This window comes from Ipomoea triloba, chromosome 12 (genome assembly GCF_003576645.1).
Source record: "Ipomoea triloba cultivar NCNSP0323 chromosome 12, ASM357664v1".
NCBI lineage: Eukaryota > Viridiplantae > Streptophyta > Magnoliopsida > Solanales > Convolvulaceae > Ipomoea > Ipomoea triloba.
In genome coordinates this window covers 11,980,578-11,995,199 of record NC_044927.1, presented here as the reverse complement: position 1 = coordinate 11,995,199, position 14,622 = coordinate 11,980,578, and positions in this window count along the sequence as shown.

The window sequence follows — 14,622 nt, the reverse complement described above, 5'->3', positions numbered from 1 at the left end:
TCTTGCAATCTTCGACCAATATGTTCTCGGTAAATCTGTGTCTCCAAAGTCATGCCTTAGTCTCCGGTACCAGTGCTTTGACTGATCATCATCGTCATAAAATCCAAGGAGAACACCCAAACGGTTGGCCGATATATTATAGTCCTGGTTGAAGAGCTAAACTTAATGGTAGGGCTATAGAGATCTCCAGCTATTCTGTCAACATTCAAACTTGCGATAAACTCATGTACTAGAGGGATAAAAGTATCCTGTCTCCAGCTTAGAAGATTGTTCCAATATGGCTCTGCAATCAACCTCTCCAGTCCATATTTGCACTCATAATCCTCCAACACTCTCAAGTCTACATATCTCCATTGCACAATAGGGTAGTTTAACAGCTGCCTGTACCGACCTAGCATTGTAGCAGTCATTAGTAGAATTTGATTTCCGGTGGATACTTCAAAGTAACGAGTGTTAGTGTCACTAGCACTGTTTTCATCTGTCGGGGCTTTCCCTCTTTGGAGCCTTTGAGCAATCTGTTGTGCAAGGTCATATGGCGAAGACATCTTTCCTATAACATAGGTAACCAAAGCAACACAAGGAAAAACACTTGCCAATCTTAAATATTGATTATGAACAATATTGCACATATCTAAAGAAAAATCATAAGAATTCAATGCATGCAACCATCATTTTGATATCCATCAACAATTCTATCCTATACATGCAAGAACTAGCTCATACCATTCCATACTCATTTCATAGTCAAAAGGTCAACATATGGTCAACTTCATCTTCTACCTCTAGACTAGCCCAAGGTTGAAAAATGGAAGCAACATGAAAGTTAAAATTGGACCAACTAACTAGTAGAATATAGCAATGTAGTGCCTATAGAGTAGGAAAGTTGCAAACTTTACCCACCATACTCACTATATCAACAAGGATCTCATTATGACAAGAGAATACCCAAATCAAGCAATTTCAAGATCTAGTCACAAAGAGATGTTAAAACATGAAATTTCTAGTCTACAGAAGCAATGTAGGCTCAATACAAGTCTATCAAGTCATCTCATAACAATATATCTCAAGAAAAATGTCATACAAGAAAAACCCATGGAGATGTTCTTCAAAAATAGAACAAGTTCTTCATTAAACAAGTAAATAGCAAAGAAGAGTATGTTCATACCTTAGAAATGACTTAGAATCTTTGAGAAAAGTTGAGAGATTTGGAAGGAAATGCTTAGAAAGTGTATATTTTCAGCTTGGAAGAGTTCTTGCTCGTGGTGGGGAAGAAATGAAGCAAGGAAAGGGTTTTAAACCACTTCGCGCGAAAATCCGCGAAAAGTCTGGTGTCCGTCCACGCACGCTACCACGCATGGTGGTAGGCGTGGGAGCTCTTTGGTTTATTCCCACGCCTGCTCACACGCGTGTGAGCAGCGTGGTGGCTCTCTAGAAGTTTTCCACGCCTAGCCACACGCGTGGTGGTGGCGTGGAGGCATGCTGTGCAAAGCTTACCTCGGTTTCCCCCTTTCTCCTTTGCTAATGATGATGTTTGTCAATTGATTGTGGGCAACTTATAACTCTCGGGTGTTTAATCTGTACTTGTTAGCTCAACCGAGATTATAGAAACATTATTGAAATAAAACTAAGTAAAACATACTACATAAACCAAGAGAATTTTAAAGAAAAAGTAGGATAACATTGGGACTGCCTCCCAAGTGGGCCATGGTTTTACGTCTCCTGGCCAAACATGGTGTGGCCTATCCTTCAAGGCACACAGACTTTGGGACCCGACCAAGCGTCCCGTGAACCTTAGCTTCAAGGAATGTCCCAAGGTGGGAAACATCCTTGAATACCCACAAGAATAAAGGAAGAACAACATGCAAGGTTGGATGAATGTTAACATTAAACACTCTCCTCAACTCTTTTAGGATGGTGTCTGCTTCCTTTCCTTTTTCCTCTCTTTCCCCCTTAAAGATTTTCTCGTTTGTTTCAAACCATATCTCCTCACTCCCTTCCTCAATCTCGAGTGTGGTCAACTCTCTCCACTCAACTCTTTTCATAAGATCAAACGTGAAAGACCTATCATTTCCCACCATCTCTTCCTCACACTCCTTTTCTTCATCACTCCACTCTATTGGGTTAGAAAAATCACTCACACTCTCACACGAATAGAATGAAGCATCATCCCTTTCACTCACCAACTCACTCTCACCCAAGACAAAGGATTCATCTTCTAAAAAGTTAAAGCAATCATAATCATATTTAAACAAAAGAGAATCCTTACAATCATTAATCAATATATCAAAATTTTTCATGGAATCATCCTCCCGAAATTTAAAGCAATCATAATCACATGTAATGGAAATATTAATGCAAAGGGATTCATCCACACAAGTGTCAAAGGTGTTTGCAATAAGAGCACAAGGATTTTCAAGAAGATTAGCGCAAGAAAGATTAGGAATTTTACCACATTTTGGCTCTTCATCTTCCCATACTACTTCGATGTCATCATCCTCAATCTCCATCTCTACCTCCTTTTGATCTTCCAATTCGAAAATTGGGACTTCTTCAAGCACCGGGGCATAACCATCCTCTACTTCTTCAAAACTCTCCTCTTCCTTAGCATTTTCTTTTTCAACCTCTTGTACAATCCTCAGATTGGCTTCCAAAGTGGGGATGTCATCTATGATGGTGGAGTTAGCTCGGGACTCATTCATTTTCATGAGATCCTCCATCATGGATAACATCTTCGTTTCAACCTCTTCTAGTGGAAGTCCTTCCTCCCGGAGGGTAGCAAGATAGTCTTTCAATTCACTCTTGATTTCGGCTTTTAATTTAGCCGTATCCTCCTTGGCCATCCTCGTGAATTCTTCTATATTTGCTTTTACGATTTCAATTTCATCGGTGGCCGGTGGGATAGAGTTACAAGGATTGGTATGGGTATTATATGGGAAAGAGGGTAGTGTTTCAAAGAAATGGGTAGTATTGTTTTCTTCGTGGATTTGTGATGGAGGTGGGTAGTGGGTGTTTAGGTGGGAAGTAGGGAATGAATTTGACTCGGGAGTATAGCTTGGGTCGATTGTTCTCATCATTTGTGCGAGCTTACTCTCTATGCTTTGAGATATTTCTTTGGAGCTTAATGAGTCAATTTCTTGAAAATTGGATGATTGTGAAGGGTAAATTTCTTGAAAAGGTGGAGGTGGTGTTTCATATGGGTATGGGTGATGATTGGGTGTATGAAATGGATAAGGATATGGAGGTGGTAAATGGTGATGTGGAAATGGGTAAGGGTATGGAGGTGGGTAGTGGTATGTTGGTGGAGGGTAAGTATAGGTGGAATGGGGGTAATAGGTGTTAGGAACATCATGTAATAGGTTTTGATGATACCAACTGTTAAGTAGAAATCCCCAAGTCTCGATGCATAGGCAAAAACGCTGTAAGTTCGACAAGTAAACCAAGAGCGAAAATACAACCGGGTAACTTTGAGCTCAACTCGGAAAATATTTAAGCTTGAGGGAAATTTGTTTGAACATCTTAGAAGTCTCGTGTGTTGTAATCATATAGACAGATCAGAAGAAAGCATGGGACAACACTGGAGGAATAAGGGTCTGCGAGACATCAACTAAGTCTCGAGACATAAGCAGAGTTCGAGAGGTAGGACCTCTCGATACAGTTATCCAGTTCGAGACATAAACAGAGTTCGAGAGATAGACCTCTCGATATTTGAGTTCGAGACATTAAGCAATCAAGATATCAACCTTGGTCTCGATACACTAACAATTCTCCAACAAAGCTGAAGGACGGTCATACTTAAAGTCTGGAGAAGAAGAATATCATGGAGATGGAATAATGAAGAGGTGCCGAACGTGAAGATTTCAAAATGGGCGGAAATGGATGACACGTCAGATTTCCACCACAAACGGTCAAAAGGTGCACCAATGCTGAAGTGGTCTGATTCCCTACAAACAAGGAATAATGGGAATATAAAAAGAGTAACTTTTACCAAAAGACGAAAGTGGAGCATGGACTCAAGAAAAGTGAACTATGGAAATTCACTACAAGACAAAGAGGTTCAAGTTACAAGATCACCACTCCATGAAATATGCTGAAAATATGCAAGACCCATGATCAGCATGGGAGACAAATTTCAAACGGAATAATTTTCCCTCCAACGGAATTATTCCTCTACTCTCATATATAAGGACGTAAAGACACAGGAAAAGTTTCGAAATTCTTAAGAAGTGTCTGTCTAAAACGTTCAAAGTGCAAGTGCTTAACTTGGAATATCATCCTGATATTCAAAAAGCGAGAAAACACATCTTAGTGTTTCAAGAGTTACAAAGCTTAAACTGTTATACATCCAGAAGGTGACCGAAGCTGCTCTACATCGAAGTTGATTCAACGATAGCTTGTGGTCAGATTGGAGTCTGTTACATTCAACTGTGACAACCAAAAACACCTTGCTTTGGATTAAGCAAGAGAGGTGGAGTAACCTGGCAGCTGTCCGAGTGAAAGAAACCTGAGGCTTGACGCGGGCTTGGTGATCAAAGGTCAAGTGCTCGAGAGGTGGAGTAGCTGGAAGCAGGGAGAAAGACCTTGGAGAGGCGGAGTAACCTGGGAGCTGTCTTGTGAAGATCCTGAGGCTTGACGCGGGCTTGGTGATCAAAGGTCAAGTGCTCGAGAGGTGGAGTAACAAGAAGCGGGGCGAAAAACCTGAGGCTTGAGGCGGGCTTCGTGATCAAAGCTCAAGCGCTCGATATTGTACTAAAAAGGGAAGTTTTTAGTGCAATCCTTCCAGGGAGTTTCTGGAAGAAGAGTGGACGTAGGCGGGTTGGCCGAACCACTTAAAAATCTTTCTTGCATTTACTTACTGTTTTTATCTCTCGCTAACCTCTCGATTGCACTGCATATAAACGCACTTCTCGAACTAACTCGAACTCGTGCTAACTAAAAGGGGATAACATTTCCGCTGCGCATAAAACTTTGTCTTCACCTCGTGAGGTATCGAACCTAAACATCCTAAGTTCAATACACACGAGAGGTTGAAAAGATTTGCAAAATCTTATACAAGTCTATTCACCCCCCCCCTCTAGACTTGTACCCCATCCCCTTGGGACCAACAATAGGGATATGGTTGGGGTTGAGGATTCCTATAGGATTGTCCTCCATGATGTGGGTAACCATGGGGATTCATTTTAGCACTTATTGGCAAGCTTCAAGAGGTTTGCTTAAGGAGAATTTCCTGCACAATAGCTTAGCCAACAACAAATAATTTTTGCAACTAAAAGTAGTTGCAAGTGAGCACGAGATATTCAATATAATAGAAGCTCACTTCTTCAAGCAAAATAACAAAATTAAGAAAACGAAATAAACAAAAAGAAAGCAATTCAAGAACTCTTAAAATTCTACTTCTAAGATGTCAACACTATTCGAAACCGTTTGCCATCCCCGGCAACGGCGCCATTTTGACAATGATGTTTGTATGAGGTGAGTGGGTATGTTAAGGTGTAGTGGTAAAACGAGTCGTGTCTCTCAAGGATAACGAATGGGAATCGAATGGGTGTGTTGGCATTTAAGAGGTTGAAGGAAAAGAGTTACGGGAATGGCTAGGAGTTGGATTCATTGGTAAGAGGGTAAGGTTGATAAAAGGTTGTGTAAAGTAAAGAAAAGTAAAGTGGAGATTGGGGCTTTAGGCTTTTCCATGTGGTTTATCTTTGGTTGGTTTTGTGAATGCAAGTTGTGGAATAGACTAGGGAGTTCATGGCACACTACCAAGTGGCGTCACACTTTGGACTCCCACATCCTCATTCGGTTGGGGCATTTCATCGAACACTTTGTCTACCACACCTCTCGGATCTTGTCTTTTCGGACTAAGAGCGGAGATGTGGGTGAGTGAGACTCGTGGGTGGCCGCTATCGCGCGCACACTCACTTCCTTTGGGTTTGCTACCTAATGTGGCCACAAAAGGCACAAAGCTTAAAGAACATCATCCACACAAGTTCAACATCTAACAAGCAAGCAATTCACAAATCAAAGCAATAATATTAAACATCCACATAGATCTACCATGAGGCCACCAATCCCCTATCTAATCTACTCTAGCATACTAAGAAACAAGAAAAGGAAAAGGAAATTCAAAGAAACAAGTATTGAATTAGAAATTGAAGAGAATGGTTACCACCCCTTGAAAAAGGGGATCTTACAACCTTGATCTTGAATCCCAATCTTCCTTCTTGCCCTTGATCTATTCTAACTATGAATGGAAGGAATTTTCCCCCAAGAGGGGAGAAAACCCTCTAGATCTAACTATCCTATTCTATCAATTTTTTGATCTATCTTTCTCTCCTTAGGTTTAGGGCAAAAGGGATTTATATAGGTGACAAAGAAAAGGAACAAATTTCCAAAAATAGCCCTTGGCCCGACCACGCTTGCTCACACGCGTGTGAGTGGCGTGGTGGCTCTCTGGAATAATTCCACGCCCAGCCACACGCGTGTGAGGCTGCGTGGGGCGCTACTGCATTTCGGCTTGTTTGTCTTTTGCTCTATTTTAGCTTCAAATCCCTCTCCAACCTGTGAAATACTTCAAAACTCTTTCTGGAAATGTTGTTAGAAGAAATTGATCGCATTTGAGCTGAAATGCATGCAATTGTTGTAATTGGATGTCAAAACGATGCGCTTTTAATCTAATAAAGACCCCTTATAAGTGCTATCCTTGGCGCTTATCAAGTTGTAAATGAGCATAGAATTACCAAATACGATATGTTTATTTGAGAAATCCTTGATGGATCTATAATTCTCAACATAAATATTACAACATGTTTGTTGTTGAAGTACAACGGCTTTACTTAAATCGTAAAGCAATTAACTAAGTAATTTCCTCCTGAAGCAGGAAAATGTAAAAAAGATATACGGTTAGTACCTATTGAGGGGCTACTAATCCTTATCTCAACCTATGATGGTGTTATAAACATCGTAAAGAGCTTAATGGTATTAGCTCTAAAAATGAATTTTAGAAATGTAAGGACTTGGAAAATCAAGTATTATCTCGACCTGCAGATCGAGTATTTCCTTGAAAAATTATGTGCACCAATCAGTATATTTTTAGAAAGATGTCTTCAACGCAACATTTCATATAGATAAGTATGATTGACTTATCACACTAACGGTTATATCTCTTGAAGAAAATAAGGAACCGTTTAGACTCAAAAATGATACTGAGGACATTCTGGGACTTGAAGTCCATTACTTCATTATTATTGGAACACTACGGAAGAAGCAGAAGTTCCGTGATCGTATTATGACTGATGTCCTTACAATGAAATCACTTATAACTCCTAGTGCTCCAAATATCCTCTAGTAAAGATATGCGATAAACCAATGTGTGTTTCTCATAGATCACTTGGTTATGCATGTTCTACCTTCACTACCTTATGGGAGGATAATAAAAGCATGGTTTAAGTGGGTATGGTTAAGGAATATTGGCTATATTCAACCCACATAAGTCCAGATGAGTCACGAGAATCATTGTTAACTTATAGGGACAATCATGAAGATTGTCATATCATCTTCTCTACGATCCATTTGAAACAGTTATTCTACTTTAAGCAATGTAGAAATTGAAGATTGTTATCTTCACGGGGAGATGCGGACTACATTTATTTAAATCAATCCTAAAAATTGGGTCCTAAAAGGACCAACAATTGTACTCTTTTGCAACCTATATACTATGTACTAATTTCCGCACTAGATTTTTCCCATTGGGTTTTTCTAGTGTGGTTTTTAACGAGGCATGAGTATGATATAATAAACAGGGGGAAAGTTGCAAATAAATACTTAAATAGACAAACCCCAAAATCCTGAAGATTATGCCCTAAAGGCTTATGATTGTACTATTTTTCCTTTAACTAAGTTTTTCCCATCGGGTTTTCTTAAGTTAAGGTTTTTAACGAGGCAATCAGGAAAGTTGTTGTCTTCAGGGGGAGCAACAACATACACATAAATTATTGGTCAAGAAGACCACCAACTCTTGCAAATCCTGAAGATTAAACGCAGAAAAGTTATGGTTGTACTCTTTTCCCTTAACTAAGTTTTTCCCACTGGATTTTCTTAGTGTAAGGTTTTTAATGAGACAACCAGGAGTATATATGAGTCATGTACTCTTTTTTTCAACTAGGTTTTTTCCCACGAAGTTTTCCTAGTGAAGTTTTTAACAAGGCATGAAAATATTTGAGTACACCATTCATGTAACTTGTACTCTTTTATTATCTAGGTTTTTCCCACAGAGTTTTCCTAGCATGTTTTTAACGAGGCAAGATCGTGGTCAAATAATGTCCAAGGGAGAGTGTTATAAATAATATTAAGTAGTGGACATTATTGTATAGTATTTAACGGTTGTAACCGTTTCTGTATTTATGTATCCATTATGTATTTTCGTTATTGTTTGTATTATATATATGTCCCTTGTAACATATACATGGTGAATGAAATGAAACACTCTTCTCCCTATTTTTCCCGTGTTGTCTCTCTATCTCTTTTCTCTTTACTTTGTTCATCGGTTAGGAGCTAATGGCCAACGGGCACAAATCTATTCCAACATTCAAGAATTTGTATCTTGAATACTTATTTATTTATAGAGTTTCTAAATAAATTCTTATTTTTTCTTAGAATTTTATAATTATGTCTTCAATAAAATATTCATATGGGTTTGAGAAGTGTAAAATGAAAAGAAGAATTGAGCAACTAACTCAATCCCAAAAGGGAGCTTGTGAACAAGAAAATGTGAAAAGTGTATATATATGAATTTCAAAGTGCACGGGTACAGATCTCTATCTAGAAAATCCTCTGATTCTTCACTTGCTTTACTTGACTTGAAACTTTAACTGAAGGGCCTCCGGAATGCGGCTTTGTTCTTCAAAGAAGGGCTTTGTTGCTTGATCTTCGTTGAAGGGCTTCCGGACTCAAATGGCTTGATCTTCAGTTCGCTTTAACTTAGCTTGAACACTTGAATATTTGGTCTTCAATCAACTTTGGCTTGGCTTGATTTCTTCAATTCAGAGCTTCTTCAGATTCTTCAATTCCTCAAGTGTGTGTTTTGGGATGTGAAATGATGGCTCTATTTATAGGGGAGAATATGAGAGACTTTCACTAGGCTCCAAACTCTTCAATATTATCCTTATAATATTTAGGATAATATGAATATTTATCTAGAATGTATCTAGCCATCATGGCATCCAAATTCATAATCTTATCACATATTCAAATTAAATAATTAATTTAAATATATGAATATTTATCACATACTTAAATTAAATAATTAATTCAAATACGTAAATATCTCTTGCTGGGCCAGACATGGATCAGTCCACTAGCCATCAATTATATTCAATTTGGAAAATTGGGTCAATTTAATCGGACAATTTAATTCATCCAAATAAATCAATAACTAGCCCAATTACATCAAAATGAAGCCCATAACATACGGATTAGCCCATTTGTCGGCTTCAAAATTTCTGTGTCTACAAAGTATCATGGCCATGCGATCACCCTCCAATTCTGCCTCCACATCTTTACCATTTTGATATGTTGCATAACTTGATTCCATATTTTCTTCATTTTCTTCTTGTATAGAAGTGTGCACGATAATCTTTGGCCGAATCTTTAAAACTTCGCCACACAGAACATTAACATCGGCTTCTCGTCTCATACGAGAAGGGACTGCACTCTTGATTTCCTTTGATGGTTCTATGCTAAGAGGGGACTTGGTATGCTTCTTAATGGTAGTAACAGGTCCAAGTCTCTCATGCACAGGCTTCCTCTTGACTTCCTTAGGACTTGCCCCCAACCTGTTAAAGACTGATTGTCGTGACTCCACCTTACCAATCCTGTCAAAAACAGATTGCTTCTTATCTTTACCTTGCTCCTCAATAGTAATGCAGTTACTTGCAGCTTGATTTATGAATATCTTCACGGGTTTCGGTGGAACATACCCCAACCCCTTACGTGTATGAACTTCTTGCTGTTTCGAAATTCCTTTGCCACCAGCTTCCGGGATAAGCCTTCCCAACCTTTGTGGCTCCTTAGGATCGTAACCAGACTTGGCTAGGAGTTTGTAAGCATTTGGATCAAAGCCTTCAGTGCGCCGCGTGGGCAGTACTTTGACTATCTTATCGCTGCTTCTATCTTCAAGCGACTCTTCCACTTGAGCTTTAATCGTATCAATCCTTGTAAGAGGAAAGACAAGTCCTTGCTTGATTGATGCTGCTCAACAACTTGTTTTCCCTTCCATTTTGGGTCAGGCGACGCATTGACTTCACTTTCATCAATCTCTTCTACGACAATTTGCTTCTTCATATAGAACTTCGCATCAGCAAAGTAAGACTCAACTTCAGTGAATGGGCTTTCATCACCAACCACCTTCTCTACTACTTCATTTTTCTCATACATCAAACATTGATGCCACGAAGATGGAATCACCCCATTCTCGTGTATCCATGGTCGTCCTAGCAGCAGGTTATAAGAAGGTCTTGCATCTATAATGTGACATAATATGCTTGAACTTAGCTTTCCAACTGTTAACTCGAGTCTAATGACACCCAATGCTCTTTGCCCCCCTTGATTAAATCCTTGAATCATTAGGCGACTTTGGGCCAGATTACTTACTGAGAACCCAAGATCTTTCAAAGCTCGAAGCGATAAGATGTTGACAGTTGACCCTTGATCAATTAGAATTCTTTTAAGTTTCTTCTCACATGCATAGCCCTCAACAAACAATGGGCGATTATGAGGTATACCACCAAGTAACAAATCTTCATCGCTGAATGTGATCTCGGCAGAATAGGAAGTAGCCTTATACATTTGAACTTCCTCCCCTTCGTCTTCTACATGTGACGACGAACATTCTCCTGCTTCAATTGGCGCATCATTGGTGTTCAAACATGAACTAGATATGCATACTTTTTACGAATCAAACCCCTTCGGCATGTATTGAGCCAGTGTCATAGGGGTTCGTGACTTGCTAACATCTTTCTTCATCTTTAGCTTGTAGATAGGGCCTTTTGATAGACCCTTCTCAATCCATTTCTTTGTTACTTGCCTTGGCGATCTCACAGGGTTGATCACTTTCTTATGCTTCTTATGGGTAATAGTTACCCAGTCACCCCTCGAGGTATCATCAACTTGTTGCAACTTTGCTTGAGCAACATGCTTAACAACGAACGGGAGTGGACGCTTTCTTTCTCCCTTTCCAGAATCTTCATCGAGAAGTGGAGCAAACCTTCCAAGCGATATCGTAATTTGATTCATACTTTCAATAGCATCAGCAAGTTCTATCTTTCCATTTCGTGCTAACGCCATGACTCTATCCTTGAAAACAAAGCACTTTTCAATGGGATGACTAATGAGACGGTGATACTTGCAGTAATTAGGGTCTTCAACTCTAGAAGCTTCCTCAGGCCGCTTCATTTCCGGTAGCTCAATCAACTTTAGCTTAAGAAGTTCATCAAACATAGGGGAGACATCGGACTCCAGAAACGGGTACTGCTTCTCTTGTCTCTCCTCTATAGTCATCATCCTATTTCCACCTGGCGGGCCATAAAATGGTCTTGGCTTGATAGGTTCAGCTGCCTTAGTAAAAACTTTAATAGCTCCAGCCTTTGCATTCATTGCTTCTCCTTTTTCTTGCTTTGGAAAGGGTTTGCCCCCTTTCTTAAAATCCTGCTTCCCACTATCCTTCGAAGAGCCCGGTATGTTGAGCACGCTCAACCCACCTCCGGCCGCGATATTCAATTCCATATCATGAGCTCGACTAGACAGTTCCACGAACGTTTTAGGTTTAATCCCTTGCAAGATGTAAGAAAGCTCAAAGCGCATTCCTTGAATGCACATGTCAATAGCAGCACGTTGTGATATCCTTTCTTGACAATTTAAATATAAGCTTCTCCACCTTTCAATGTATTCAACGGAAGGCTCGCCTTTCCACTGGTGGGTAGTGGTGAGTTCCACGAAGCTGACAGTTCTCGTTGTGCTGTAGAAACGATCCAGGAATTCATGCTCCATATCATGCCAGCTGTCAATGCATCCTGGCTCAAGGTCAGTATACCAGTCAAAAGCTGTTCCCTTCAACGAGCGAACAAATTGCTTAACTAGGTAATCACCATAGGTCCCAGCCTTGTTGCAAGTCTCCACGAAATGGGCAATGTGTTGCCTAAGATTTCCCTTCCCATCAAACTGTTGGAATTTAGGCGGCTAATACCCAAGCGGCATCCTTAGCTCCTCGATCCTTTGAGTGTAAGGCTTGGCATATGTGTAAGAACGTTGTCCCACCTCAAGCTTTCCTTTGATGGCGTCCATGATGTAGTCATTCAGTTGCTCAACGGGTATCATGCCCCCAGAGACTGGAACACTCTTTTCAGCGTGTGGTGGGCGAGATACAGTTTCTTCTATCCCTGCAGCATGCCTATTGTCATGCACTGGTGAGTCTTTATCAACTTCATCTTCTTGAGTTTGGGGCTGTTTCCCAGAAGCTCGACTTGTTTCACCATTTCTCCCGCTTTCAACTTTCTCACTGAGATCGTTGAGATTCCTTTCTTGACTGTGAAGAAGCACACTCATTGCCTCGAGAGTTTTGGTGATATTTGCTATTTGCTCCTCCATCGAAGCTGCGTTCGTTGTCATAGCAGGCATGACGGTATAGACATGAGTCCCTTCCGATGATGGTTTCCATAAAGGAGATGAGCTTCCACTACTAGTAGTTCCTTTCGAGGGAATAGGGGAAGGACTTTCGCTTCGAGTAGCTTCACTTGAGGGAACAGGACTCTTGCTACCAACGGTCTCTGTTGTTGAGGATGAACCCCTATCATATGTAGCTTTCTTTGAGCCGATGGGGACGCCTCCAAGCCGTCGGACGACGTTGCGAGCAATGCTTTGGGTTTCGCTCAACTCCACCCCTAGGTCCCTCACTCGACTCCGAGTCAGTGCACCTTGCACCTCGCGCCTGTCGGAGCCGGCTACAGAAGATGCCTTAGAGCTGGTAGCTTGAGCGTAAGTCTTTCTTGATGCCATTTGGATACTTGTGAAGAGATGAGAGGTAGAGATATCCCACTGGGCGTGCCAAAATCTGTGAACAAGAAAACTTGAAAAGTGTATATATATGAATTTCAAAGTGCGCGGGTACAGATCTTTATCTAGAAAATCCTCTGATTCTTCACTTGCTTTACTTGACTTGAAACTTTAACTGAAGGGCCTCCGAAATGCGGCTTTGTTCTTCAAAGAAGGGCTTTGTTGCTTGATCTTCGTTGAAGGGCTTCCGGACTCAAATGGCTTGATCTTCAGTTCGCTTTAACTTAGCTTGAACACTTGAATATTTGGTCTTCAATCAACTTTGGCTTGGCTTGATTTCTTCAATTCAGAGCTTCTTCAGATTCTTCAATTCCTCAAGTGTGTGTTTTGGGATGTGAAATGATGGCTCTATTTATAGGGGAGAATATGAGAGACTTTCACTAGGCTCCAAACTCTTCAATATTATCCTTATAATATTTAGGATAATATGAATATTTATCTAGAATGTATCTAGCCATCATGGCATCCAAATTCATAATCTTATCACATATTCAAATTAAATAATTAATTTAAATATATGAATATTTATCACATACTTAAATTAAATAATTAATTCAAATACGTAAATATCTCTTGCTGGGCCAGACATGGATCAGTCCACTAGCCATCAATTATATTCAATTTGGAAAATTGGGTCAATTTAATCGGACAATTTAATTCATCCAAATAAATCAATAACTAGCCCAATTACATCAAAATGAAGCCCATAACATACGGATTAGCCCATTTGTCGGCTTCAAAATTTCTGTGTCTACAAAGTATCATGGCCATGCGATCACCCTCCAATTCTGCCTCCACATCTTTACCATTTTGATATGTTGCATAACTTGATTCCATATTTTCTTCATTTTCTTCTTGTATAGAAGTGTGCACGATAATCTTTGGCCGAATCTTTAAAACTTCGCCACACAGAACATTAACATCGGCTTCTCGTCTCATACGAGAAGGGACTGCACTCTTGATTTCCTTTGATGGTTCTATGCTAAGAGGGGACTTGGTATGCTTCTTAATGGTAGTAACAGGTCCAAGTCTCTCATGCACAGGCTTCCTCTTGACTTCCTTAGGACTTGCCCCCAACCTGTTAAAGACTGATTGTCGTGGCTCCACCTTACCAATCCTGTCAAAAACAGATTGCTTCTTATCTTTACCTTGCTCCTCAATAGTAATGCAGTTACTTGCAGCTTGATTTATGAATATCTTCACGGGTTTCGGTGGAACATACCCCAACCCCTTACGTGTATGAACTTCTTGCTGTTTGGAAATTCCTTTGCCACCAGCTTCCGGGATAAGCCTTCCCAACCTTTGTGGCTCCTTAGGATCGTAACCAGACTTGGCTAGGAGTTTGTAAGCATTTGGATCAAAGCCTTCAGTGCGCCGCGTGGGCAGTACTTTGACTATTTAATCGGACAATTTAATTCATCCAAATAAATCAATAACTAGCCCAATTACATCAAAATGAAGCCCATAACATACGGATCAGCCCATTTGTCGGCTTCAAAATTTCTGTGTCTACAGAGCTCTTGA